The sequence below is a fragment of the Heterodontus francisci genome, chromosome 5, assembly GCF_036365525.1.
Source record: "Heterodontus francisci isolate sHetFra1 chromosome 5, sHetFra1.hap1, whole genome shotgun sequence".
NCBI lineage: Eukaryota > Metazoa > Chordata > Chondrichthyes > Heterodontiformes > Heterodontidae > Heterodontus > Heterodontus francisci.
In genome coordinates, this window is record NC_090375.1 from 66,606,868 (window position 1) to 66,623,407 (window position 16,540).

At 45.3% G+C, this 16,540-nt stretch overlaps 1 protein-coding gene across 2 annotated transcripts in view; it reads right to left on the bottom strand.

Moving 5' to 3' along the window:
- The window catches only part of si:dkey-22o22.2 (neural-cadherin), a 295,092-nt gene that overhangs the window by 150,411 nt on the left and 128,141 nt on the right, over positions 1–16,540 (bottom strand). The window lies entirely within an intron of this gene.

Here is a 16,540-nt window from a genome sequence, read left to right on the forward strand (position 1 = left end):
AAGCCTTATTTCTATATTGAAATGAGGCTCCTGAATCTATTTCAAACCAGGATTATGAAAATATTTTGCTCCAGTCAGTCGATTGCACTTCGCACACTCCAACTAATATTTCCAAAGCTTGGACAGCCTCACCAGCAGTGTTTAAAATATGCACTGGATGTCACATAAAATAAAGACACCAAAATGTCTCTTTTTTTGAAGTCAGAAAAAGCAGGAGTGCTCCTCTTGGCTCCATAAAATAACAGTGGCTGCTGCCAGCCCACTCTTACCAACCCCCCTGCCCCGCCAATCACTTCCTACCTCCCAAATTTACCTCTGTGTCTTGGTACTGTGGGAAATCATTATGGCGCTGAGAGGCAAACTGCGTGAATTACTATGATGAGGCTCGAGGACGAATTTAGGATAGTTCTCAAGCCTCTCTGCTGCGATGCAACATTGTTGCCCACCATCAGAATTGTGCCCGCTTTTGGATATTAACAAATTTTGGGGCCAAAGTATTTCATACCTTGGTGCAGATAGAAATCTATGTCAATGACAGCTTATGCTGGTAAGGGAGGAGAATGGGCATATATAGGGCAGCTCAATTCTCTGCAAAGTCCATTATACCATTTTCTACTTGCTTATCTATGAGCAGGAATAGGTGAGGGAATTGTACATAAACCTGAAAAGGAACAATTTGTAGGGCTATAGGAAAAGAGTGGGAAAGTGGGACTGATTGGATAGCTCTTTCAAAGAGCTGGCACAGGTACAATGGGCCAAATGGCCTCTTTCTGTGCTGTAAGATACTTTGGCCTCAATATTACCCCCACACCTCCTCCCCCACAGGCAGAAGGAGGTCAGAAGGGGTTAAACACTAAAAGATGTGAAGTGGGACCGCAAACCAGGCACGTTTTTGACACTCAGGTAGTGTGCAGTGCGAGTGTCACATGGAGTCATAGAGTCAGTTACGGCACAGAAGGAGGCCTTTGGCCCATTGAGTCCATGCGAGCTCTCCACGGAGCTATGCAGTCATTCCCACTCTCCTGCTTGATCCCCGCAGCCCTGCAAGTCTGTTTCCTTCAAGTGGCCATTCAATTTCCTCTTGAAGTCATTGATTGTCTCCGCTTCCACCACCCTTGTGGGCAGTGAGTTTCAGGTCATTACCACCTGCTGCATAAAAAATTTCTTCCTCATCTTCCCCCACAACTCTTGCCAAAACTTTCAATTTGTGTCCCCTAGCCCTTGTATCATTAATCAATGGGAACAGTTTTCCTTGTTTAACTTATCTAAGCCTGTCATAATCTTGTACATTTCTATTAAACCTCCCCTCAATCTCCTTTGTTCTAAGGAGAACAACTCCAGTTTTCCCAACCTAACCTTGTAACTAAAATCTCCCATCCCTGGAACCTGGTAAATCTCCTCTGCACCCTTTCAAGGACCCTCACATCTTTCCTAAAGTGTGGTGACCAGATCTGGGCGCAATCCTCCAGTCAGGGCCTAACCAGAGCCTTATAAAGGTTTAGCATAACTTCCCTGCTTTTGTATTCAATGCTTCTATTTATGAAGCCCAAAATCCCATATGCTTTACGAACCACTCTCTCGATATGTTCTGCCACCTTAGGAGATATGATCAGTAAGTTCGCAGATGACATGAAAATTGGTGGTGTCGTAAATAGTGAGGAGGAAAGCCTTAGATTACAGGATGATATAGATGGACTGGTAAGATGGACAGAGCTGTTGCAAATGGAATTTAATCCTGAGAAGTGTGAGGTGATGCATTTTGGGAGGACTAACAAGGCAAGGGAATATACAAAGGATGGTAGGACTCTAGGAAGTACAGAGGGTCAGAGGGACCTTGGTGTACTTGTCCATAGATCACTGAAGGCAATAGCACAGGTAGATAAGGTGGTTAGGAAAGCATATGGGATACTTGCCTTTATTAGCCGAAGCATAGAATATAAGAGCAGGGAGGTTATGATGGAGCTGTATAAAACGCTAGTTAGGCCACAGCTGGAGTACTGTGTATAGTTCTGGGCACCACACTATAGGAAGGATGTGATTGCACTGGAGAGGAGATTCATCAGGCTGTTGCCTGGGCTGGAGCATTTCAGCTATGAAGAGAGACTGAAAAGGCTAGGGTTGTTTTCCTTAGAGCAGAGAAGGTTGAAGGGAGATATGATTGAGGTATACAAAATTATGAGGGGCATTGACTGGTTAGATAGGAAGAAACTTTTTCCCTTAGCGGAGGGGTCAATAACCGGGGGCATATATTTAAGGTACGGTGCAGGAGGTTTAGAGGGGATTTGAGGAAAAAAAATTTTCACCCAGAGGGTGGTTGGAATCTGGAACACACTGCCTGAAGTGGTGGTAGAGGCAGGAACCCTCACAACATTTAAGAAGTATTTAGATGAGCACTTGAAACGCCATAGCATACAAGGCTACGGGCCAAGTGCTGGAAAATGGGATCAGAATAGTTAGGTGCTTGACGGCCAGCACAGATACGATGGGCTGAAGGGCCTGTTTCTGTGCTGTATGACTCTATGACCTTCAAAGATCAATGCACATGCACCCCCAGGTTCCTCTGTTCCTGCACACTCTTTAGAACTGTGCCATTAAGTTTGTATCACCTCTCCATATTGCTTCTGCTAAAATGTGTCACCTCACACTTATCAGTGTTAAATTCCTTCTGCCACCTTTCTGCCCATTCTGCTAGCTTATCTATATCCTGTTGCAGGTGATTCGTATCATCCTCACTGTTTGCTTCCAAATCACTTCCAAGTTTGGTGTCATCGGCAAATTCTGAGATACTACTTTGTATTCCAAGTTCCAAGTCATTTACATATAGCAAAAAAAGCAGCGGAACCAGCACTGACCTTTGGGGAAAACCGCTGTCTACCATCCTCCAGTCTGAAAAAGAACCATTTACCACGACTTGCTGCTTTCTGTCCTTAAGCCAATATTTTATCTAAGCTGTCAGTGACCCTCCTATTCCATCAGCCTCAATTTTGTTAACCATCCTTTTATGTGGTACCTAATCAAACACTTTCTTAAAATCCATATAAACAACATCCACCGCATTCCCTTCATCTACCTTCTCTGTTGCTTCATCAAAAAATTCAACTAGATTAGTCAAGCGTGATCTGCCTTTTACAAATCCATGCTGGCTATCCTTAATTAACTCAAACCTCTCCAAGTGTGTGTTGATTTCTTCCCCCTGATTATTGTTTCTAAAACATTACCCACCACTGCTGTTAAACTAACTGGCCTGCAGTTGCTAGGACTGTCCTTATATCCAATCTTGAATACATTTGCCACTCTCCAATCCTCTGGCACCTCCCCTGTATCCAGGGAAGATTGGAAGATGTTGGAAAGCCCTTCCGCTATCTCCATCCTTTAGTAACCTGGGATTCAAGCCATTTGGACCAGGTGATTTATCTACCCTAAGCATAGCCAGCGTTTTTAGTACCTCCCCCTTCTCTACCCTCTCTGCTTCTACTGATATTTTGTCAGATTCCATTTCCTTAGTGAACACTGATACAAAGTACTCATTAAGTAAATTGGCCTTTCCCTGCGCCTCTGGGCATATATCAGCCTCTTTGTCCCTAAGAGGCCCCACTCCACCTCTTACTACCCAATTACTATTTACGTCGGTAGAATATTTTTGGGTTCCTTTTTACATTGACTGCCATTCTATGCAAATAACAGAAACATGGCTTAAAAATGGCGAAGACTGGTCACTTAATATACGACAATATAAAGTGTTCTCATTTTCTCTCTTTGCCAGTCCAAATTTCCTCCACCTCCCCCCTCAATTTATTGTATTTGGCCTGGTTCTCACTTACAGAATTTACTTGACATGCATCATACACCCTCCCCATTGTCACCACTCTATAGTTCTTGTACAGCTCTGTGATTTCCCTGCAGATTTACTCTTCTATTTCTCTATCACGATTGGGAGGCCTATAGAACACCCCTAGTGGGTGATCATATCCTTTTTGCTTCTCAACTCTAACCAAATGAATTCTGTCCTTACCCCTTCAAGGACATCCTCCCTTTCCAACACTGCAGTGTTCCCTTATCAATACTGCCACCCCACATCCCTTTTTCCCTTCTCTATCTTTTCTGAACACTTTATATCGTCGTATATTAAGTGCCCAGTCCTCGCTATTTTTAAGCCATGTTTCTGTTATTTGCACTACATCATATTTCCACACTGCTATTTGTGCTTGTAGTTCACCAACCTTATTCACCACACTTTGTGCATTTACACAAATGCATTGTAATCCTGTCTTTACATTCCTTGTAGTCATTCTCAGTCCGCTTCCATCTAACCATCTACTCCCTTCTCTAGTAGCACCTAACACTCTCACCTTATTCTTCTATATTCTGGTGGACATCCCCCTGCCAATTTAGTTTAAACCCTCACCAACCACACTAATGAATCTCCCCATGAGGACATTGGTCCCAGTCCTGTTGAGGTGCAACCCGTTCCTTTTGACTAGGTGCCTCCTGTCCAGAACTGGTCCCAATGTCCCAAGAATCCGAAGCCCTTCCTCTTGCACCATGCCTCAAGCCATGCATTGATTCTCCCTATTCTATTTCTACTCTCGCGCACTGGGTGTAATCCAGATATTACTACCGTTAAGGTCCTATGCTTTAACTTCCTCCCTAGCTTCTGAAAATCTGACATCTTGGAGAGGCAGGACAACTTCATTAACATATTTAAATCTGACTTCCACAGTGTAATTGATTTGAATTTAACTGCTGCCTCACGGGGTTTCCAGGAGTCGGGAAACATAGAAGTGAGAGGGGAGGTGGTGGCGTAGTGGTATTGTCACTGGACTAGTAACCCAGAGTAACCCAGAGACCCGCGATATTGCTCTGGGGACATGGGTTCAAATCGCACCACAGCAGAAGGTGGAATTTGAACTCAATTAATAAATCTGGAATTAAAAGCTAGTCTAATGATGGCCATGAAACCATTGTTGATTGTTGTAAAAATCCATCTGCTTCACTAATGTCCTTTAGGGAAGGAAATCTGCTGTCCTTACCTGGTCTGGCCTACAAGTGACTCCAGACCCACAGCAATGTGGTTGACTCTTAAAATGCCCTCTGAAATGGCCTAGCAAGCCAATCAGTTGTATCAAACCGCTACAAAGTCAATAAGGAATGAAACCAGATGGACCACCCGGCATCGGCCAAGTTTGGTGACAAAGAACTCAATGATATAAGCTCCTCACACTCCTTGTTGCTGTTGCCAAGTTCAATGGCTAATTAATTGAGGCAGTGGAGGATTACCCATTGCCTATGATGCTATGCCCCAGCTTTAGCAGAGGAGGAGGAATAGAAAATCACACTGTTCAGTATTAGTAAAGACAACATTACAATGCTTGCATGGAATTACTCTGTCCACTGTTTTAATTAAGATGTTCATTAAAATAGCAGACAAACAAATACCAGCTCAATGCTTTACTGCATCCATCACATTTAGAGCTCAATGCAATTTCAACCCTTCTGTGACTTAGCTAGGGGCTGTGAATTTCCTCAGAGCTGCTCCCCCTCAGCCTCTGGTGGTTTGCCAGAAGCGCAGTGATAACCCAGATTACACACAAGCAGAGATTCCACCACTCTCCTGGAGAGGTTGTGGCAGTGGAGCAAGATCAACTCTGAGGAAATTTCTGGGCCATATTCCAAATTAATCAGAGATAGTACTTAAACACTCTAAATAACACTTTCTAAGAAATTCTTTGAAACCCTATTTAATATGAAAGTACACTTCACACTATGTTATCCAATTTGACAGACGTGTATTGCAATCAATGTGAGCTATAAATATGTTAAATCATTTCTGTTGAATAATTCAGATTTTTAAAAATATTTTCCAATGATAAGCAATTGTGAGTATACCTAAGAAGAGCATGATTAAAGATGGATATTTGCATGCATGCTTCAAAGATCCTGTTCAGCTAACTTTTAACCTCGTGCCTCGTTCCAGAATGTCCTTTGGTCATTCAAATTAGCCGTTAATTTTGGATGGTGAAATGAGCCAAGTCTAGCCTTATGTCTTGTTAGTAACAGCTGCTCTGCATATTGGGGTGGGGTGCAGTGGTGAAGAGAAGGGATAGAGAATTTAGCCACAGACCAGCCACACACTAAACAAGTGCACCTTCTACTTTTTCTGAGCAGCATAACATATAAACCTTAAAAGATTTTTTGAGCATGAAAAATACACATCCTTTTGTCTTGTAACATCTGCAAAAAATAGATTTCTGAATAATAAAAATTGCCTTTTGTTTTTACCATGAATTGCTGACTGAACTAACAAACTCTAGATTTCAGGTGTGTTGCTGTGGGAAGCACTGGGCAGAGGCTAAAAAAAATGATCTATATGATTGGATAAAATATGATTACGTCCGGAATTCATTTTGCTCTTCTCTTTTTTATCCACTGATTCAAATTTCTCACACAGGAGAAAAGAGCTTGAATCAAAATCATTCGGAACAAAAAATATTCTCCAGCCCAAATGGCAAATAATTTCATTAAAATTGGCTCCGAACATCTCAGCAATCCATTTAGTTCAAACATCAAGTGCTGGAGTATTTCACTACAGGATTACTGGCACTTTCATGTGTGGATTCCACAGATGGTGTTAATATTGGAAGAAAGTGGGTCTATTAATCAGTGTCACAGCGGCTTGAGAGTCAGCTTAGACCAGCTCTAGGGTGATTCCTCTTATGAAGTCTCATCAGAGGCTCCACATTTGCTGCTGAGACAATACATCGACATTCTGCGGAAACTTCTTAAACTTGGGTGCCCATTTCTAACAAAACTATTGATTGGAAATAGTAACTGTTTATACTCCTTATTGAGATTAAAAACATGAAGGCAGAGCGTTGCATTGCTGCCACATACTTTACATAAAAGAAGTTAAAGAAAGGGAATAGACTGCTGCTGTCAATTCCACACCGATTTTGGCCCCACTTTTAAAAAAAAATTCTGCTCTTCTCTTTGGCTCTCACAGTAATAGTACTTGAGTTAAATTCATTGTCACAATTCTTCATGTATTGAGTTCCAGATCTATTTTGAAAAGAGCAGGAAGACTGGAAAGAGCATCCATAGCTTTTCTCCTCCTCATGCTGGGTTTTATATTAGCTTTAATGAGGGAGTGAATCGCTTGCCCAGTGTCTTGCATACTCCCTTGGCCAAAGTATGGTGAGTGGCATAAGGAGAAATGGGAATAGGTATTCCTTAAATGACATTAATACAGATATATAAGCTTTAAATTTAAATGGAAGATTGCTGGTGATCGAATTTAAATATTAGCTCATGCCTTTGTATCATCCACCTCTGACTCTTCCCTTCCCTTTCTTGATTTCTCAATGTCCATTTTTCAAGATATCTAAATATAAGCCCACATCAACCTTGATTACACTTCCTCCCAGCTCACTTCCTGTAAGGAATCTATTCCATTCTCCTATTTTTCACTAGATCTGTTCTGACAATGTCACCTTCCATACCAGTGTTTCTGATATGTCTTCCTCTTCCCTCAATGAGGATTCTTCCCCACTGTACTTGACAGGGCCCTTGGCCATGTCCATCCCATTTCCCACAGTTCTGCACTCACCCCTTCCCTCCCTTCTAGAACCCCAATAGGGTTCCCCTTGTCCTCAACGTCCCCCCCACCTGCCTCCGCATTGAACAGCCCCACCATTTCTGTCACCTCCAGTGTGATGCTACTACCAAACATATCATCCCCTTCTCTTTCAGCCTTCTGAAGTGGCTGTTCCCTCCACAATACCCTGGTCCACTCCTCAATCACCCTCATCACCCCTCCCTTCTCATGTCACTGTGGGGACAGAATAATATGGGGACATTTAAGGTGAAATAATTAATTCATAGTAGCCTATTGTATAGCAATCAGCCGAACGGTCCAAGGAGATAGGGGGGATGAGAAACTGCGAGAGGAGAAGGTGACAAGGCAGTACCCCAATCAGGCCATGAAACTGCAGAGTTTGTAAACCAATTGGGAACATAAAGGGGGTGTCACTGATGTGTATGAAGAACTATAAGAAAGGCTTGATTTCCCTGCTCAGGCAGGAGAGGAGAGAAGAACCCAGGTGTTGTTGTTGTTTGCTTTGCTGATGATGTAACCAAGAAGTACTGCAATAAAGTTTCTTAAAGCTACAGTCGGACTTCGTCTCACTTTGTGCAACTAATGGGATCCAACCGCACCTTCCCATGCGAGCGCGAGAGATGCAATATCTGCCCTTTTATTTCCTCTCTTCCCACCATACAAGGCCCCAAATACTCCTTCCAGGTGAAACAATGATTAACTTGTACTCCTTTCAATTTAGTATACGGTATTCACTGCTCACATTGTGGTCTCCTCTTCATTTGGGAGACCAAATGCAGATTGGGGTAGTTGCTTTGCTGAACACTCCTTTCAGTCCACAAGTGTGACCCTGAGTTTGAAGTCACCTGTCATTTTAATTCTCCTCCCCAATTCCACTCTGACCTCTCTGCCCTTTGCCCTCCTATACTGTTCTAATGAGGCTCAGCAGAAGCTTGAGGAACCGCACCTCATCTTTCGATTAGGCACTTTACAGCCTTCTGGACTGAACGTTAAGTTCAATAATTTCAGATCATAACCGTTGCTCCCAATTTTTCACACCACAGCTGTTGTTAATGATTCTGCTATATCCATTTACACCTCCTCTCGACTCATCTTTTGTTTCTTTACTTGTCCTATTACCATGTTCTTTTGCCTTGCACCATCATCCCTTTTGTAATTTAATCTCTCCTATTTTCCATCCTATCATAGACCTTCCCTTTTGTTCATTCCTCCCCTGCTGTCTTTCCCTGACTCTGAACTTGCTTAAAACCTGTTATAACTCTAACTTTTTCGAGTTCTGATGTAAGGTCATCGACCTGAAACACTGTTACTCTCTCAACAGATGCTCCGTGGCCTGGTGAGTATTTCCAGCATTTTCTGTTTTTATTTCAGATTTCCAGCAACTGCAGTATTTTACTTTTGTGTTAACTATGAGTAATTCTGCTGCTCTTAGATTCATAGAGTCGTACAGCACAGAAACAGGCCCTTCGGCCCACCGGGTCCATGCCGACCATAATGCCTATCTACACTAATCCCACCTGCCTGCATTAATTCCATATCCCTCTCTGCTTTGCCCATTCAAGTACCGGTCCAGATGCCTCTTAAATGTCGCTACTGTTCTTGCCTCCACCACCTCCTCAGGCAGCTCATTCCAGATACTCACTATTCTTTGTGTGAAAAATTTACTCTTTTGATCCCCTTTAAACCTCCTCCCTCTCACCTTAAATCTATGCCCTCTAGTTTTAGTTACCCCTCCCATGGGAAACAGACTCTGGCTATCTACCCTATCTATGCCTCTCATAATTTTATATACCTCTATCATGTCCCCTCTCAGCCTCCTTCGCTCCAGGGAAAACAGATCCAGCCTATCCAATCTCTCTTTATAACTCAAGCCCTCCAAACCAGGCAACATCCTTGTGAATCTTTTCTGCACCCTCTCTAGCTTAATCACATCTTTCCTGTAGTGCGGTGACCAGAACTGCACACAGCACTCCAAATGCGGCCTAATCAACGTTACGTACAACTGTAACATGACGTCCCAACTCTTGTACTCAATGCCTCAGCCGATGAAGGCAAGCATGCCATACGCCTTCTTCACCACCCTGTCTACCTGCGTTGCCACTTTCATGGAACTGCCATTCACTGTATATGTCCTGCCCTGGTTTAACTTCCCAAAATGCAACACTTCACACTTGTCTGCATCCAAGTCATTAATATATATGACAAACAACAGAGGGCCCAGCACCGATCCCTGCGGCACACCACTGGTCACCAGCCTCCAATCTGAAAAACAACCCTCCACTACCACCCTCTGCCTCCTATCACCAAGCCAATTTTGTATCCAATTTGCTAGCTCACACTGGATCCCATGTGTTTGAACCTTCTGGACCAGCCTACCATGCGGGACCTTGTCAAAGGCCTTGCTAAAGTCCATGTAGACAACGTCTATCGCCCTGCCCTTGTCAATCTTCTTGGTCACCTCCTCGAAAAACTCAATCGAATTCGTGAGACATGATTTCCCACACACAAAGCCATGCTGACTATCCCTAATCAGACCATGCCTTTCCAGATGCATATAAATCCTGTCTCTCAGAATCCCTTCCAATAACTTTCCCACCACTGATGTAAGGCTCACTGGCCTGTAGTTCCCTGGCTTATCCCTGCTTCCCTTCTTAAATAAAGGCACAACATTAGCTATCCTCCAGTCTTCCGGTACCTCACCCGTGGCTACAATGATACAAAAATCTCTGCCAGGGCCCCAGCTATCTCCTCCCTTGCTTTCCATAGCATCCTAGGATAAACCTGGTCAGGCCCTGGGGATTTATCCACCTTAATGTGCTTCAATACCTCCAACACCTCCTCCTTTATAATGTTGATATGCTCCCTTGAACTCACTAGCTTCCATGACCTTCTCCATGGTAAATACGGACGAGAAATATTCATTTAAGACCTTGCCTATTTCCCGTGGCTCCACACATAGATTGCTCCTTAAGGAGACCTACTCTCTCTCTAGCTACCCTTTTACTCTTAATATACTTAGAGAATCTTTTAGGATTCTCCATCTTATCTGCCAGGGAAATCACATGGCCCCTTTTCGCCCTCCTAATTTCCTTCTTAAGTGTATTCCTACATTCCCTATACTCCTCGAGGGACTTGCTCGATCCTAGCTACCTATACCTGACATATGCCTCCTTCTTTGTCCTGACCTGACCCTCAATATCCCTCGTCAACCAAGGTTCCCTCAACCTTCCAGCCTTGCCCTTCCATCTAGCAGGAACATGCCGGCCCTGAACTCTTCCTATCTCACTTTTAAAAGCCTCCCACTTGCGAGACATCCCTTTACCTGTAAACAGCCTCTCCCATTCAACTTTTGAGAGTTCCTGTCTGATGCCATCGAAATTAGCCTTCCCCCAATTTAGGACTTCAACCTGAGGACCAGTCCTATCCTTTTCCATAACTATTTTGAAGCTAATAGCGTTATGGTCACAGGTCCCAAAGTGTTCCCCCACTGACACACCAACCACCTGCCCATCCTCATTTCCTAACAGGAGGTCGAGTGTAGCCCCTTCTCTGGTAGGGCCATCCGCATACTGCTTCAGAAAACTATCCTGGACACACTTAACAAATTCTTCCCCACCTGATCCCTTAGCAGTAAGGCAGGCCCAGTCAATATTAGGGAAGTTAAAATCACCTACTATTACGACCCTATAATTCCTACACCTATCTGTGATTTCCCTACATATATGCTCCTCCACTTCCCTCTGACTATTGGGGGGCCTATAGTATAATCCCATCAAAGTGATCACCCCTTTCTTATTTCTAAGTTCTACCCATATGGCCTCGCTGGACATTCCCCCCGGGATATCCCCACTAAGTACTGCCATGATGTTCTCCCTAAACAATAGTGCAACTCCCCCTCCTCTCTTACCTCCACCTCTGCCATACCGGAAGGATCGGTACCCTGGAACATTGAGCTGCCAGTCCTGCCCATCCCTCAACCACGTTTCCATAATAGCTATAATATCACAATCCCATGTACCGATCCATGCTCTGAGTTCATCTGCCTTACCTGTAAGGATTCTTGCATTAAAGTAAATGCAGTTTAGCCTACCAGACCTTCCACGCTCCCTGTCCTGCCCCTGCCTGGCCTGTCTACTGGACTTGCTTGGTTTAACCTCTACATTTGCCTCAACTATCTCATCGGAGAGACTACTACTTTGGGTCCCACCCCCCTGCAAGACTAGTTTAAACCCTCCCGAGTAGTACGAGCAAACCTTCCCGCAAGGATATTGGTCCCCTTCCAGTTTAGATGCAACCCGTCCTTCTTGTACAGGTCACCTCTGCCTCAGAAGAGATCCCAATGATCCAAGTAGCTGAAGTCCTCTCGCCTACACCAGCTCTTCAGACACGCATTCATTTGCCTTAGCCTCCTATTCCTACCCTCATAAGCACGTGGCACAGCGAGTAATCCTGAGATTACAACCCTAGAGCTCCTGCCTTTTAACCTTCTGCCTAACACCCTATATTCACTTTGCAGGACTTCATCTATCTTCCTGCCTATGTTGTTAGTACCAATATGGACCACGACTTCTGGCTGCTCACCCTCCCCTTTCAGAATGTCCTGTAGCCGCTCCGAGACGTCCTTGACCCGAGCACCAGGGAGGCAACATAACATCCTGGAGTCCCGTTTGTGCCACAGCAACGCTTATCTGCACCCCTTACGATAGTATCCCCTATCACTATAGCTCTTCCAACACTTTTCCTCCTCTGCTGTGCAGCAGAGCCCTCCGTGGTGCCACGAGCTTGGCTGTTGCTGCTTTCCCCTGGGAGGTCATCCCCCCAACAGTATCCAAAGTGGTATATCTGTTTGAGAGGGGGATGGCCACAGGGGACTCCTGCACTACCTGTCTGCGTAAGGAATATAATTCCTTTGACAAACTTTATTTCAAAAAACATAGAACATAGAACATAAAACAGTACAGCACAGTACAGGCCCTTCGGCCCACGATGTTGTGCCGACCCTTTAACCTACTCTAAGATCAAACTAACTACCTACCCTTCATTCTACTATCATCCATGTACCTATCCAAGAGTTGTTTAAATGCCCCTAACGTATCTGCTTCTACTACCACCGCTGGCAGCGCATTCCACGCACCCACCACTCTCTGCGTAAAGAACCTACCTCTGACATCTCCCCGAAACCTTCCTCCAATCACCTTAAAATTATGCCCCCTGGTGATAGCCCTTTCCACCCTGGGAAAAGTTTTCTGGCTATCCACTCTATCTATGCCTCTCATCATCTTGTACCCCTCTATCAAGTCACCTCTCATCCTTCTTCGCTCCAATGAGAAAAGCCCTAGCTCCCTCAATCTTTCTTCTCAGGACATGCCCTCCAGTCCAGGCAGTATCCTGGTAAATCTCCTCTGCACCCTCTCTAAAGCTTCCACATCCTTCCTATAATGAGGCAACCAGAACTGAACACAATATTCCAAGTGTGGTCCAACCAGGGCCTTATAGAGCTGCAGCATAACCTCGCGGCTCTTAAACTCAATCCCCCTGTTAATGAAAACCAACACACCATACGCCTTCTTAACAACCCTATCAACTTGGGTGGCAACTTTGAGCGATCTATGGACATGGACCCCAAGATCCCTCTGTTCCTCCACACTACCAAGAATCCTGTCTTTAAGCCTGTATTCCGCATTCAAATTCGAACTTCCAAAATGAATCACTTCACACTTTTCCAGGTTGAACTCCATCTGCCACTTCTCAGCCCAGCTCTCCATCCTGTCAATGTCCCGTTGCAACCTACAACTGCCTTCCACATTATCCACAACTCCAGCAACCTTCAGGTCATCGGCAAACTTGCTAACCCAGCCTTCCACTTCCTCATCCAAGTCATTTATAAAAATCACAAAGAGCAGAGGTCCCAGAACAGATCCCTGCGGAACACCAATGGTCACCGAGCTCCATGCTGAATACTTTCCATCTACTACCACCCTCTGACTTCTATGGGCCAGCCAATTTTGTATCCAGACAGCCAACTTTCCCCGAATCCCATTCCTCCTTACTTTCTGAATGAGTCGACCATGGGGAACCTTATCAAACGCCTTGCTAAAATCCATATACACCACATCCACTGCTCTTCCTTCATCAATGTGTTTTGTCACATCTTCAAAGAAGTCAATAAGGCTTGTGAGGCATGACCTGCCCCTCACAAAGCCATGCTGACTGTCTCTAATCAAACCATGCTTTTCCAAATAATCATAAATCCTGTCTCTCAGAATCCTCTCCAATAATTTGCCCACTACCGACGTAAGACTGACTGGTCTATAATTCCCAGGGTTATCCCTATTCCCTTTCTTTTGCCACCCTCCAATCATCCGGTACTACTCCAGTGGACAGTGAAGACGCAAAGATCATCGCCAAAGGCGCAGCAATCTCTTCCCTCGCTTCCCGTAATATCCTTGGGTATATCCCGTCTGGCCCCGGGGACTTATCTGTCCTCATATCATTCAAAATTTCCAGCACATCCTCCCTCTTAACCTCAACCTGTTCGAGCATATCAGCCTGTTCCACGCTGTCCTCACAAACAACCAGGTCCCTCTCACTAGTGAATACTGAAGCAAAGTATTCATTAAGGACCTCCCCTACCTCCTCCGACTCCAGGCACAAGTTCCCTCCACTATCCCTGATCGGCCCTACCTTCACTCTGGCCATCCTCTTGTTCCTCACATAAGTGTGGAATGCCTTGGTATTTTCCTTAATCCTACCCGCCAAGACTTTTTCATGTCCCCTTCTAGCTCTCCTAAGTCCATTCTTCAGTTCCTTCCTGGCTACCTTGTAACCCTCTAGAGCCCTGTCTGATCCTTGCTTCCTCAACCTTAAGTAAGCTTCCTTCTTCCTCTTAACTAGCTGTTCCACATCTCTTGTCATCCAAGGTTCCTTCACCCTACCATCCCTTCCTTGCCTCATCGGGACAAACCTATCCAGCAGTCGCAGCAAGTGCTCCCTAAACAACCTCCACATTTCTGTCGTGCATTTCCCTGAGAACATCTGTTCCCAATTTAAGCTCCCCAGTTCCTGCCTAATAGCATTGTAATTCCCCCTCCCCCAATTAAATATTTTCCCATCCCGTCTGCTCCTGTCCCTCTCCATGACTATAGTAAAGGTCAGGGAGTTGTGATCACTATCACCGAAATGCTCTCCCACTGAGAGATCTGCCACCTGGCCTGGCTCGTTGCCAAGCACCAAGTCCAACATAGTCTCCCCTCTAGTCGGCCTATCTACATATTGAGTCAGGAAACCTTCCTGGACACACCTGACAAAAACTGCTCCATCCAAACTATTTACACTAAGGGGGTTCCAATCAATATTAGGGAAGTTGATGTCACCCATGACAACAACCCTGTTACTTCTGCACCTTTCCAAAATCTGACTCCCGATCTGTTCCTCCATGTCTCTGTTGCTATTGGGGGGTCTATAGAAAACTCCCAAGAAAGTGACTGCTCCTTTTCTGTTTCTGACTTCCACCCATAATGACTCAGTAGACAAACCCTCCTCGACGAACTCCCTTTCTGCAGCTGTGATACTATCCCTGATTAACGATGCCATTCCCCCACCTCTTTTACCTCCCTCCCTATTCCTTTTGAAACATCTAAACCCCGGAACATCCAACATCCATTCCTGCCCCTGTGATATCCACGTCTCTGTAATGGCCACAACACCGTACACCAAGTACTGATCCATGCTCTAAGTTCATCACCCTTATTCCTGACACTTCTTGCGTTAAAATAGACACACTTCAACCCATCATACTGGCTGCAACTTTGCCCTGTCAACTGTCTAACCTTCCTCACAGACTCTCTGCACTCAGTATCTGCCTGTTCAACAGCTACCCCATCCACTGATCCGTGGCTCCGGTTCCCATCCCCCTGCCAAACTAGTTTAAACCCTCCCGAAGAGCTCTAGCAAACCTCCCGCCCAGGATATTGGTGCCCCTCCAGTTCAGATGCAACCCGTCCTTCTTGTACAGGTCCCACCTTCCCCAGAAGGTATCCCAATGATCCACATATCTGAATCCCTCCCTCCTACACCAGTTCTGTAGCCAAGTGTTCAGCTGCACTCGCTCCCTGTTTCTAGCCTCACTAGCACGTGGCACCGGTAACAATCCTGAGATTACTACTCTGCTCGTCCTGCCTTTCAGCTTCCAACCTAACTCCCTATATTCGCTTTTCAGGTCCTCATCCCTTTTCCTAGCTATGTCACTGGTACCGATGTGTACCACGACCTCTGGCTGCTCCCCCTCCCCCTGAGGAATCCTGTGGACTCGATCTGAGACATCCCTGACCCTGGCACCCGGGAGGCAACATACCATCCGGGAGTCTCGTTCGCGACCACAGAATCTCCCGTCTGTTCCTCTAACCATTGAATCTCCTATCACTATCGCTCTCCTATTCTCCCCCCTTCCGTTCTCAGCCACTGAGCCAGGCTCAGTGCCAGAGACCTGGCCACTGTGGCTTTTCTCTGGTTGGTCGTCCCCCCCAACCGTATCCAAAACGGTATACGTATTATTGCGGGGAAGGGCCACAGGGGATCCCTGCACTGTGCGCCTATTCCCTTTCCCTCCCCTGACGGTCACCCAGCTACCTTTATCCTGTAACTTAGGTGTCACTACTTCCCTATAACTGCTCTCTATCACCCCCTCAGCATCCTGAATGATCCGAAGTTCATCCAGCTCCAGTTCCCTAACGCGGTCTGCGAGGAGCTGGAGTTGGGTGCACTTCTCACAGGTGAAGTCAGCAGGGACACCAGTGGTGACCCTCACCTCCCACATCCTGCAAGAGGAGCATACAACTGCCCTAGCTTCCATCCCCTCCGCGCTAAATTGACAGCAGAGATTTAAAAAAAAGGTAAAAAAGGAAAACCTTACCTTACCAAACCCTCCAC